General features: G+C 39.9%; 1 protein-coding gene across 5 annotated transcripts in view; it reads right to left on the bottom strand.

Annotated features, from left to right (window-relative positions):
- The window catches only part of MAD1L1 (mitotic arrest deficient 1 like 1), a 451517-nt gene that overhangs the window by 409565 nt on the left and 27570 nt on the right, over window positions 1-14382 (bottom strand). The window lies entirely within an intron of this gene.

Below are 14382 nucleotides of genomic sequence, written 5' to 3'. Positions count from 1 at the left end.
GAGCTACAGGCAAAGTATAAGCAAAATTACCTGAAAAAAGTGAATCGCAACTTAACATTTTGTATTTGACTGGTGCCATGGAATAACCTTCCTCTGGCGATCCGTGCGGCCCCTACGCTGGGCACTTTTAAGAGCCAATTAAAAACATGGTTGTATGTCCAGGCCTTTCCTCCTGTCAACACCTAATTTCTCTTCTTTATTATTTCCTTTATTCTCGTATATGTCACAGTCTGTCTGTAATATTTTTATTATTTATTGTATATGTTCCTTTTTTATTGGAAGCCGCTCAGAGTGGTCTACTCGACCAGATGGGCGGGATATAAATCAAATAAATAAATAAATGGCTATTCCAGCTACCCACTCTGACTTGTACTGTATTCATTTACTATGGAAATATTGTGGAAAAACAGAATCGTAGAACTGCAAACTAGAAGGGACTCCAGGGGTCACTGAGTCCAACCCCAGACAAAGCAGGGAATCCATAGTGAAAGTGTCCCACTCTGACAGATAGCTATCCCACCTCTGTTTGAGAATCTCCAACAAATCCACCACCTTCCAAGCTACTAATATCCCTAGATCCTTTCCATACCTACAGTACAAGTACCAAGTAGCTTCCACCACCCTATATTTTCCCACCAGATTTTTTTCCACCTAAACATAAAAATTTATGTTTCTCTGCTGAAACTCATTTTCGTTATTTCGACCCAGTTGTCCAGTCTGTCAAGGTCCTCTTGAATCCCGATTCTGTCTTCTGAATTACTGCCCTCCATTTGGTGTAATCTGCAAATTCAGTGAGCATCCCCTCGTCACCCTCCTCCATATCATTTATAACACCGTAGCACACTTTGTATCACTTCTCTCTAAGGTGAAGATGAACCAGCGGCATGCACTCTTTAGGTACATCTTACTGCCCATCTACAAATCCACCTAACAGTAGTACCATCTAGCCCATATTTTACCACCTTGGCCACAAGACTATTACAAGAGAACTTGCCAAAAATCTTATTGAAATCAAGATACAAAACATCCACAGAATTCCCTTAATCTATTAAGCTTGTGTCTCCATGGAAACAAGAGATAAGTCCAACATCACTTCTTTTGGGGAAACCTATGCTGGTTCGTAACAATTACCCTATTCTTTTCCTAAATGCTCCCAGACCAAGTCTTCAAAGACAGTTATAGACCTTTTCTTGTATCTACATATGTGAAGCTGAAAAGTAGACAGTCATCCAGGATCCTCCCTTCCCCTTTCTTGAATATGGGAACAGTCTTGAGGGACTAAGATACATGGAAAGTTATCTGAAGAATTTTCCACCACACATCATTGGTAGAGAGGAGGTCAAAATCTTGCAGTAAGTTAGCAGATTTACTGCACTCTAAGCTTTCAGTCAGTTACTCTTTAAGATGCAACTTGATTCTTTTCAGTCAGTCACTCTTTAAGATGCAACATGATTTTCTTTTTTTAAACAAACATCATAGATCCAGATTCCAGCCAATCTCTGTTGCTGCACATTCTTGTTTTGTTGTTTTATTTTTACCTTTGTAGTTCTCAAAGTAACGGCCCAGCATCATCTACGTACCCCTTTCTGTGCCTTCTGATGTAAAGATCATTTTTTTTTACTGAGTGAACACATGATGGAACAGATGCAGGTCTGGATATAAAGGTACACTCTTGTCCACTATTCTAAACAAAATGTACTGTGCCTCTCTAGTTCATATAAGCACATTTATACAGATTTTACAGACATCGTATTAAGTGATGCTGTATTGTAGCATTCCAAAAGGTGTATTGTAGCATTCCAAAAGGTGGTTACAAACTCATTTCTTCATACAGCAGGGATCCAGAGACACGGGCATGCATTTCTATAGTGCACATTGTTCTTGATCAGCATGATATACAGTTCATTGTAGCCCAACTATGCCAACCCAGACATCCTACATTTAGCACTACAGAGTTATTCACTTTTATTCAATGAAAAGTAAAGCCATTTGCAAAAATGGACAAAAAGGGCAACTATAAAAATGAGAGCTACTCACAATTAAAAATTAGGATCTGTAAACACAGCTCTTGCCAGCTTCTCCTGGGCCAACTGTAAGGCACACGACTACAGATGGCATTTTTCTTACTTGGAGAATAAAAATCCTACTGAAACCTCCTCATTATCCAAGTAAAAATAGCTAGCATTTAGAATTCAGAAGGAAAAAAGATTCTGCCCTTAAGGTACACATTAGTCCAGACTTGCGAGTTTTAAGGCAATAAAAGACAAAAAAAATCACTCTTCAGCAAAGCTCTTTGAATTTCTTTTTAAGTGTAGCTAATTTGAAAATATGTCATTTAAATATGATTTTGGAAATTTAAAACCACTCAAATGAAGTGGAAAGTTAACTTGGTGACGAGCAAACTCACCGTACTTAGCTATGATTAAAAAAACTGGTATACTGTGTGAGCTGAGTACAGACATTGCTTGGAGGCTACATCACACTGTATTGGCTAGTGGGCTGTTTGTGTAAGGACTGCAACATCCATGATACGATACTCAAAAGTCAGCACATAAATTGCTACAACAGTTAAAATTGGGAATTAAGTACATACTGCAGATGAAGTAGGTACTTAATGTTGCGGAAGTGAAATCTGTGTAAAGATCATTCTAGTGGAAAAATAGTAGCTTTCAGTAGATTTAAGAATAACAAGCGTACACATAGTGTAGACACAGTAACAATTATTTGAAATACTATATTTTCAGGAAAGTGTGACGGCAAGAGGAGAAGGGGATGACAGAGGATAAGATGATTGGACAGGGTCATTGAAGCAACCAACATGAATTTGACACAATTACGGGAGGCAGTGGAAGACAGGAGGGCCTAGCATGCTCTGGTCCATGGGGTCACAAAGAGTCGGACACGACCAAACAACGAATGGGTTTATATGGCACCTCAAAATTTCAGACCAAACGGATCCCATTGGAGACTGCCTAATAAGACATGCTAACCTGACTTATCTTTAATTAACCAAAATGTTATGTTATTTAGACTCCTTTTCAGAATTTCAGTTTAATGCAAGGGAGCACCATAGGCTGGGTAAGGTAAAAAATCAAAAGCTGAATAGTAAAGAACTACAGCTTTGAAAGCTGTATTAATATCAGGGAGAGAGAAAGAAAGAAAGAAAAAACCACCACTGAAAAATATACATTAAAAGCCTGGATGGTATGGATTTTCTTTTGCTTTGAAATTAGAAACCTGGCCCTCCCTGAAAGGATAATCTTGTTGATCTCAACAAGATTATCAAAGCAATACCCTCCACACTTAAACAACAAATAAGTTTCCATCTGGTCAGGCAGCATAGTCTTGTTTAGGCTCTTCGTTTCCAAGCTGCTCATCATGTGTTCCAACAGCCGGAACCATCAGCAAGGAGGGCAAAGGGAGAACTTTGGATGAAACAAGCAAGAACCGAACCAGCCAGGTTTCTTCCCTGGCATGAGACTTTTCCTTGGGTTCTTGTTCTTGCCTGAGAACAGCAAGTATCTGTCAATCCAGACTTACCTGGGAAAAACAATGAAGTTTATGGGGGGCAGGCAGGGACATTCATATGTTGCATAATGCTGGCCTGTGCAAAATAAACGTAGGAGCCCTCCTCCTCCTCCTGTTGACTCCATGCTGTTTCACAGCTTGGCCTCAGGAGCTGTAAACAAACTACCCCAAATTTCATGGCCGGCCATGGTATGAAGCCACAGAGAACAAGGACATGTGGGAATGATATTCTTTTTTTTAATCTGGTGTTATGGGGACCTTCAAGAGATTAGGCTTATTCCAATTAATTCAGTACACAGATAAATTGCTACGAACCCAGAAAAAGACTGACCTCTCAGCTCTTAATGATGGCAAGCACATCTGTGTACAAGCTCAATTTGTATTGTAGCTTATCCGCAGGGATGCACTTTAATTGCACTACCCAAGCTCAAAAAAATTAAGGCTGACCAGTCGGTATGGCCGAGAGCAGGCTTGTCTGGCTCCTCCCCACAACCTTTCTTTTAGCAAACCTGTCAGGCACCTTCTGGAGGTGTAACACAGAAGCTAATGATTCATTCATAAACATTGGAGGGGAAAGGGCAAAGCCGGGTCCTCCACGTTTCACTGAAACTTAAGAAACAGCAGAAGTAAATTATCTCAACTGCAGTACTTCTTTTTCTTACTTATTGACTCAAACAAACCCACAATGGATTTGGCTGTGAAAAAAATGAGAAACATAATTTACTTCATCAGAAATCATCCCCTTGGATGTCATACAGTTCAAAAGAAATTTTGCCATTATTCCACTACATCCAAATTGATAGTTTCAACTCGGGCAAACTCAGTGACATCATAGGATTTATATTAGCATTTATTCACCGCTGAGCCATTGATTTAGGAGGCCTTCTCTGGTGGGGAATGTTAGCTGGATCTGAGCCACTGTTTTACAAGTCACGGACCAAAGAATGAAGAAAAATGAACTTGTCTGCTCTGTTCTGTAACCCCTGGAATGTTTCAGGGTGTTCTGCAACTGTGGTTGCAGCTGTGTGTTTTTGGGGAATACAGTTCTTTTTTCTACTTCTTCAAATCTTTGGTTCCCCCAAGCCTGGTGAGAACTCTTGTGCTTGGGTACCGTCATTTTGTCTACATAAGCAACCACAGCTAAATATAGAGATAACTACTGCCTTTCCTCCCAACCATCAGTACTAGCCTTTTCTAATACAAAACAATTTTGTATTGTTCCCACTCTTATTATCTGGAAACAGGTAGCTATGACAGCAGCACATCATTGTTGGGAAGGATGTAACAGCAGCATCAGAACTTCACAGTCAACTGTCCATTAAAGGACGATAACTATATATTAACCAGGCTGATAAAAGGCATAACTAACCTCCTCAAAATCAACAGGGGTGTTTACATCAGTCACATGTTGCACTTAAAACATGGCAGATAAGCACACACATGCTCAGCAGTCCTCCATCTTCACAATCTCCCACATTCTCTCTCAGTTGTCCTCAAGCTTGCAACTCAGCTTAAGAACTTCGGGGAAAATGAATTATACGCCTCCCCAGACACATGTAAATAAAATGAAGAAATTTCAGATTTACAGTCACTGCCTTCAAACTCTCTTTCCTAGCTCAGGGAGGATTAAGAGGACTTCAAAGCAGCCCTAGCTCCAATTAAACCAGTGTGACCACCCCAGGGATGCAAGAATATTCTTCTGATTAGCAAGATGCACTCTTTGAACTGTTTAGCTAGGAAAAGAAGGCTTTTGGAACTTTAAACAAATGCAATAAATCTCTGTGGAATTTTAAGCATATTTTTCCCCTTTTTAAAAAACAGAATGTTTTAAAACAAGGACAAATTACAGCTAGGGTCAAAAGCTTCACGGAAACTCATTAATAGGTCAACTATCAGAGCTTTGGATCTGAAAGAACAAAATGAAGCACAAAAACTCTGGCATGGATCATTGTACATAGGATAGCTAATTAAACACAGTATCTTCTCATTCTGCTAGATCTTGCAACAGGAACGGTCTGAACAGAAGGCCATTCAAATAGAACACAGACAGTTTCTTTAGACACCAAGCTGACGCATTACTCCCTCCAGCTCATCTATTCCATCTACTGTCTACATTGACTGGCTGTGGCTCTCAAGGGTTTTACGCTTTCCTAGCCCTCTCTGCAATTAGACACAGGAACTTCTACATACAAAGCATATGCCTTACCACTAACCTCAAAGGTTCTTCTATTATTTTGACAAACCACAGATCCTTTTTCTGGTTTCCTCCAGATACCAACCACATCTACAGGGACGTGGTGGCGCTGTGGGCTAAACCGCAGAAGCCTCTGTGCTGTAAGATCTGTAGATCTTCAGCTGTAAGTTAGAATCCACACGACGGAGTGAGCTCCCGTCGCTTGTCCCAGCTCCTGCCAACCTAGCGGTTCGAAAGCATGCAAATGCAAGTAGATCAATAGGAACCACCTCGGTGGGAAGGTAACGGCGTTCCGTGTCTAAGTCGCACTGGCCACGTGACCACGGAAGATTGTCTTCGGACAAAACGCTGGCTCTATGGCTTGGAAACGGGGATGAGCACCGCCCCCTAGAGTCGAACACGACTGGACAAAAATTGTCAAGGGGAACCTTTACCTTTACCTACTTAGCATAAGAGACCTCTGGGTAGAGTGGGCGGCATATAAATTAAATAAATAAATAAATAAATAAATAAATAAATAAATAAAATAAAGATCCCCCCCCCAAAAAAGCACACTGCTGCTATACAGATAGGTTCAGCCTTGATTAGGTAAGAGATTCTCCTTAAGTGATTCACTGCTTGGGGAGGAATCCCAATTCTGTGGTATTCAAGTGCTCTGTCACAAGTTGCCCCCAAGTTCAAGCCTGGCATCTCTGGCATATACACAGAATAGGTGATAGGAAGAACTTCTGTTTGAATCTCAAGTTGCTGCCAGCTAGAGCAGATAATACCAGAGGAGCTGGCAGATGAGAAATATTATCTGATATAAAACAGCCACCTATCTTCTTCGTTGTTCTGTCTCAACATAATTGTGAAGTGTCCACTATGTATTCCACATGAGCGGCTCACACATCCTATTGTATTGTTGTGCAGGAGTCAAGAACCTTGATATTTGTACCTCAGTAACAGGTCAATCAATACAGTTTTGCTGTTCTTTTATGTATGTACAGAAATGAACAACTGTTGCAAATCTCATTTCTCTTGACTGTTGCATTCCTAGAAACCATCAAGAGATGAAAAACTCTGGAGAAGCTTAACATATGGAAACGTATGTAAAATATCCAGTAATAGTAATAATATTTATTAATTATTAATTATCAACTACTTAATAATGTAAATAATCTCTCCACTAATAGGTGTCTCTCTGCACAGCAACCCTACAGTTTTGTTACTGTCCTGTTTAGAGGGTGTGTCCACTTATATTACTGATGGTGTCTACATTTTTATTGATTGCTATGAAAACTAGAGAGAAAGTGTTGCAATCACCTTGAAAGAAGGATTCATATACAGGAGTTTTCTGTATGTTCTGTCTTTTTTAAATCTTGCTGGTCTGCGACCATAATAAAGAATGATGATGATGAAAAATTCTGGAGAAGCTTAACATATGGAAACGTATGAATTGTATCTTGTTAGTAGCGCTTTAAAGTTGACTTTATAATTTAAGCAAAACAAAAAGAACAAAAAAGGAAGTTGACTCTCCCCAACCCACCCAACGCTTTGCTCATTTGATCATCAACACATAACGCACAAGCTTCAGTCTAAGCCATTGCGTATTCCATCAGCTGAAATTATAGACAAGGATACATGCTTCAGTTTTTCAGAAAAGTCATGTTACTCTCTAGTCCAGGTTTGTCCAACCTGCGGCCCGAGGGCCGCATGCGGTCCAGGTCAGCTCGTAATGCAGCCCAGTGCAATTTTTTAAAAAAAGAAATTCCAAAGTTTCAAGTTACACTGCCAGCGCTTGCAGCCGGAATGTGGCTGGGGCATGTCACAATGGTAAGGAGGGAGAGAGGGAAGGAAGGAAGGAGTGGGAGGGGAGGGGACAGGGGGGCTGCGTGACTGCATTGCGCCATCCCCGTCAATATGTGGACCTCCTCCCGGCCCCATAAAGCCACCGGAGTCGAAGCTGGCAGCCTCTGCTGTCTGAGATCGCAGCTGCTGGTAAGCGCGCTTGGAGCGGGACTGCAGAGGACGGCTAGGGCTGCTCCTCCTCATGCGGCCCAAACCAAATGTATGTGCGGCCCAAACCAAATTTTCATCTTATAATGTGGCCCAGGGAAGGTGAAAGGTTGGACACCCCTGCTCTAGTCTGTTGCAACAAACCAATAAAGAGTGACATAAGACTTTACAGTGTCTGAATTAATATACTGATCTTTTTCCCACCACCATATACTTCCAGCTCCTTTGGGGCACAAAGTAGTTCATATAAAACAACATTCTGCCACAAATGTCAGAGTATACATACCAGATGTATAACAAAACAAGACTGGAAGATGCCCAAAGGGGTGTTTTTTAAAATTTATTTATTTATTTATTTATTTGATTTAATTGATTTGATTTATACCCCGCCCGCCTATCTGGACTACCAAACCACTCTTAATTGTAAAACCTTTTTTATAACAGGTAGAAGACATCCACCTGCAAGTAACACCAATACTGCATATTTATTTTGTGTATAAACACCAGCAACTTTTGTAGAACCTCTGTGCCATCCCATTCTACAAATGAAAAATGCAGTCAGTACCCCTGCCTATTATGGCTATGCATTTCTTCACATTTTTCACTTTTCTTTTTAAGCGATGAAACAACCACCTCATGACACCTTGATATCCTCGCTAAGTGAGCTGCAATGCAGGGTATGCAGTTTGAAAGTTTTCATGTCCGGAAAAGCAAAGGATATCATAAAAGTGGTAAAGAACGAGATCTGCAAGAATGCCAAAGGCATTCAGTGCTAACTGGATAATAATAAACCTCTGAAAGGAAGCCAACCCCTATCACCATCATCCATAAATAATGAATAATCTGATGCAGAAGGAAACTGAAACAGACTTCAAAACTCATTCACAGAACACAAACTGCTGGAGAGTAATCACATTCAAGATGTAAACAGTGGCATTTCAGCAATTATGGTTCTCCTTTGCTAGATCATCTCACCTCCACCAATTGGCATATCGGTTTAGTTGTCTGCCTCAAACACAGAATTCCGAACAATCAAACACAATTACAGCTCCCTCTATCTTTGCCACAGGCCCCCTATGACTAAGGATTAAGATAAAGGGCTGGATGAATGTCACAGGCATTCTGACATCCCTTCCACTGGGCTCCTGGTAATGAAGCTCTGATAACTTTCAGAACCTTAAATGCATTCTTCTGATATTGCCCAGGGTGTGAAAATACTACAGCCACTTTCTACCCCCATGCCAATGACTTTGAACAACAGCAGCAGTAGCATTCACTGCAACCAGAAAAAGAAAATTAACACTGTATTTTAATGTATGTTTTTTTCCTTGATGCATAACAGAAACAAAAAACGAGACATGAGGACTCTTTAAAACAGATTTATTTCAATGTGAACTTTCTTGAAGAATCTGATTGTAATCTGTGAAAGCTCACACTGAAATAAATCTGCTTGCCTTAGAACTGCCTCAGGCCTTTTTATTGTCCATGTTTTTACACGGGGTGAGGCACACTACAGTGGTCTGGGTTTTTCTGAAACTGCTTTTCTCTGAAACTCATTTAGAAATATTTTCACATAAAAAATCATAACCTAAATAGATAGATTTAAATTTAATATGCTCTTTTCTTACAGTATGTACTGAAAATTATAGTTGCATATATAAGTATACAGATATTTGTTGTAGGCATCCTTCAGTCTCGAGAGACTATGGTAATGTGCTCTGTATGGAGGTCTTGGAACAGCGTCTAGTGTGGCTGAGGAGGCCAATTCGAGAGTGACCATCCCTTCCACACTGAAGACAAATAATATCTGTCCCCTTTCCAGCTCCCTGGTTTTACTCGTTTCGGGACTGTCTCTTTGCCTCGGCCTGCTGTACAAGTGTCTCTTCAAATTGGGAGATGCTTATGATACTTATAATAGGGGCAACAGCCTCCAGAAATCTAAGAGTCACATGATGGTGTAGGGCTACTAAGAGCCCTTAAAACATGGCCAGATTACTCCCCACTTCCCTGACAAGGCAATCTTTTGAGGCCAATTTAAAAAAAAAAAAACAGTACTGTCTACAAAGCTTTATTGGGCACCCTAGCTTGAGAAATATACCTTTTCCATATTTAAGGCAGGCCTGCATCACTTGGGAGTCACCAAACATAGCACACAAAACATAAAGCACTTTCCAGTAAACAGACTAAAATAAGGGAAAACCCCTAACTGAATGCATGAAATTCAGATTCTCAGAGCGTTGACTGACATAAGGAATCCCTCCAGGAAAGGATTTCAAGATCAGTACTTCTGGAAGAAGTGTAAGGGGAAGGCCACCTTGCATACAGCCCTCAAGGCATAAACAAGGAATTAGCATCTTTCTCCAAAGTAAAGGTGGTAGGAGCAGCTGCTCAGGAAAGTTCTAAAAGGTTTTGAAAAATGCTTGCAAACCTTCAAATCATACATTGAGATAGCAAAAGAATAATAATAGTAATATTTTTTAAAAAAACATACAAAAAGGATGCTAGATCAGGGCTTTTCTGATTTATTTTTTTAAAAAAACTAGGAGAGAGGAAAGAGTGTATTCCTCCCCACCTACCTGCAACCCCTTCATGCCCCAGGGATACAGTGCAAGAGGATTTCATTAATAAATTTATTTCAACTCTTTTCAACACAATGGTGTTGAAAAATATATGCAAATCCACCCATAATTAGGTTTAAAAAATTCCATTTCATGGGATAATCAGACTTCAAAAAACTCAATTTTAGTTTTAATCAGATTTTAACAAGGATATTAACTCCATTTCGTTCAGAGGAGACAGAAATGGCGAATTTAACACAAAATTTATTCAAGCTTAGCCCTAGGAGATAATTAAATAAAATTAATTTGGCAAGGATTGCCTGTAAATGGAACCATTCCAGGCAGCAAATCATGTTTTCTGAAAGAAACAAATGCAGTTTATTACTGTACAAACAGATAGTAAGCTTACTGTTCACGCAGGAGGGAAATCTCAAGTTTTGTACAACACCAAGGAAGCCACAAGCCTCAGGCTGCTTTTAAGGAATAGCATCTTATGGAGAACAGGATTGTATGGCCTGCTGTCTTTGGTTAAGCTTTTTAAAAGGCATCTGGCAGGAAAAAGAATCTGAGAATAATGAACAAAACGCATATAAAAGGATCCAAATCCATCACATACAGAAAATAAGGATACTCATGGAGCAAATGCGTGCATGTTATATAGCACTTTATGTTGTTCAAAGGATTTCACATAATCCTTTAAAATCCTCTGTAAAACAGGTAAGTATTATCTACATATGGCATATATGGATAGGCACTAGAGGTGGGGCAAACCATCACCACCACCTGCAAAACCATGGCCTGTGCTAACCAGAGATTAGAAACCAAACATGGTTTGAATTTCTAAACGTGCAAGCCATGATACAGAGACATGTGTCTGCTCCCTTTTTTATATATAATTTTAGTGAGTTTTGTAAGTGTCTCAAGGACCATCTTGGTCTATCTAATACACTATATATTAATTGAAAACCTTTTATACCGTAATTGAAATGCACGGTGAACGGTTCAATATTTGTGTGCCAAACTTTAGTAAGGGAACTCATAAACAAGCAAAACCAGCAGTTTCCAATTCAAAAGAGAACTCCAATGTCACGGAAGAAACCACACAAGAGCCTCGTGGCGCAGTGGTTAAACTGAAGTACTGCAGCCAAAACTGTGCTCACGACCTGGGGTTCAATCCCACGTAGCCGGCTCAAGGTTCACTCAGCCTTCTATCCTTCTGAGGTCGGTAAAATGAGTACCCAGCTCACAGGGAAACAGAGCAATGTGTAGCCTGCATAATTAACTTGTAAACCACCCAGAGAGTGCTTGAAGCACTATGGGGCAGTATATAAGCAGCACGCTTTGCTTTGCTTGCTTGCATACTAATAAATTGCCAAAAACCTTATGTAGAGAGCTTCCCATACACCTCTATTAATCACCAAACTCTATGGAGAATGTTCAAAAGCAGAGGTATAAAATATAAATTTGTAGTTAAAGGTATTAAGAGCTAACTGTTCCATGAGCAGAGTTGTGAGGTCAAAGTCATAGTTTAAAAAAAAAAATACAGTGACAAAATACCTGTAGATGACATGTAGAATGACTCTTGGCATTTTTCTTCATTTTGCACAGTGCCCTGGAAGTTTTTATGTATGCAATTAAAACCTGGCTTTTTTATTCCATTTGCCAACCCATTGGACAAATGACAATTTTCTTCCCAGACGACAGTTTGTTTCACCATAGTTAATTTATACTTGCTCATTGAAAACCTGTGGACTGTGAGAATATTGCTAAGAGAGTGCAGCACCATTACCAAGTCAAATGATCTGTTTCCAACATGGAAAGACCAGTTGCAAAGTGTGAAAAATGAAAACAACAGTGCAATCCATGCTTTAAAACACTCCCTGTGAATGTGAAAATAGGTAAGTACTTACCAAAAAAACAAAACAAAAACAACTCTGCCAGATCAAACAAATGGTGTATTTGGTTCACCATCTCACATCCCACAGTAGGTATCTAATGAATCCCACAAGAAGGGCATTAAAATGTTGCCATACTCTAACTAATTCTTGCAATCTCTTGTTTAGCTAATGACTATCAACAGGGATATCCATCAATTCAGTATATGTCTAGTTATGTGACACCATGCCACCACCAAGGGGATTAGATAAGCTCATGGGTCTTAGTCCAACTACTACTGCCAAATATAATAGACCAGTTGAATCCACAGTGGAATCATAAGTCAACAAGGATGTGAATCTCACTGATTCAAATAGGTTTACTCCAATTAGGAGTGTCAAATGACTCAGACCATGGAGATTAGGGCCATGAGCAGCTACTAATTAGGGTGGCTGTACAACTTGTCCAGTATCAGGGGCAGTCTGTTTCTGTTCATCAGTTGCTAAGGCATGCGAGAGGGTACAGAACCACTGGTTATTTTTTTTAATCCACCAGCTCCTCAAACTTTGCTCTATCACCTCGTGAGGTGTCCTCTCTTTTTCTTTCTTATTTTTAAAAGCTGTTTAGGCATAAATGACTGCCTCAATTTGGTCTAAAATTTGCTCTACAGTGTCACGTCTTAAGCAAGCTTTTTTGTTTCTAAGTGTAAAAAAATTGCCATTGTATTGTACAGGTGTCTTAACGAAAACCCCTACATTTAAAAACCAGAGCCACTGATTCTTCACTTTTAATCTTCTGGATCAGCAGCTTAAAATGTGCTGTTAAAGAGGAATTTCCAGGTTTGTGCTGAATGGGCAAATTCAATGGAACCTTATTACTTGGCTTCAATATCTAAGTTTTCACAAATTTCAAAGTAACCATTCCCTGAATGGCCCAGTCCTTTGCTTGCTAGCTTCAAGGAAAAAAAAAAACCTCTTCCCAGGCCAGCAAACCTCTCTTGGTATCTCCCAGAGGCAAGCCAACAAAACATCAGAGTGAGGATGAAAGAGTAGAGAGGGAAGCCTGAAGGTGTAAGAGTAAGTTATAATACACAAGTCAAAGTCTTTTTTATTTCAGAGGGTATTCCTACTTCAATGCTACTTCTATCAGAAGATTTTACAAGTAAAAGAAAAAAGCCCACTGCTGGAATCACAGAGCTATAGAGTTGGAAGGAACCCAAAGGGTCATTGTGTCTAACCTTCTGCCAATCCACACAGCCAAAAATGATTTGGCTTGCCATCCTTTCTCCTCTAAAATCTCTAAAGGACAGAATCAGGCAAACTCCATCCCACCTTCATCCCAAGTATCTCTACCTGCCACCCACCAGATTGTTCCTGCCCAAATGTAAAGCTTTTGCCTTTCTTCCTTTATATGTAAACAAAATGAAATGCATTTTGTTTTACTTACTTGCTTTTACTTACTTGCTTTTACTTACACTTACTTACTTACACTTACTCACTCATTCACTCATTCACTCAATTGATTTATACCCCGCCCATCTGGCCTAAAAGACCACTCTAGGCAGCTTCCAGTATAATAGAAACAATAAAATAATACAAAAAATTACATAAACCATACTATAACATACACAATACAAAAAATAGAGTAGAAAATAAATAAAGAGAGAATAAACAGAATAATCAGGTATTAGCTGGAGGGAAGGCCTGAATGTATAGCCATGTTTTTAATTGACTTTTAGCTCACTTTTCCATTCTGTCGCAGACAAACTGCTGGATACTTCAGTGGTTTAGGTCTCTGGCTGCAGAACTTGAGGATAGGAGTTCAATTCCCCACTGTGCCTCCTTGATAGGGGCTGGACTCAGGGTCCCTTTCCAGCTCTGCACTTCTAAGGTGACAATGATCTTAAATCCTGATCCTCTAAATGTTTGCTAGGATTGCACTTTCAGTTTATTACACACACACACACACACACACACACACACACAAGATGAAATCACTTTAGTTCTCTTCCCCCCCCCCATGAGAATTGTCACAATCCATTGGATCCCAATTTATGGTTACTGAAGTGGCACACACATTCCACCTAGTCCATAAGCATTCATAAGGCAGCAAAGACAGGGACTGCAATTATCACAGAGCAGTTAAAATGTCAGCTGACACCATGAGCAAACCTGTACATCTGACTGTGGTATCGATCCACTGGAACCCTAGACCGATTTTAATCTGGAC

The sequence above is a fragment of the Pogona vitticeps genome, chromosome 13 (genome assembly GCF_051106095.1).
Source record: "Pogona vitticeps strain Pit_001003342236 chromosome 13, PviZW2.1, whole genome shotgun sequence".
In the NCBI taxonomy this organism is placed as follows: Eukaryota; Metazoa; Chordata; class Lepidosauria; order Squamata; family Agamidae; genus Pogona; species Pogona vitticeps.
Note: the sequence above shows the minus strand (reverse complement) of the source record. Positions and strands in the feature narration are given on the sequence as shown.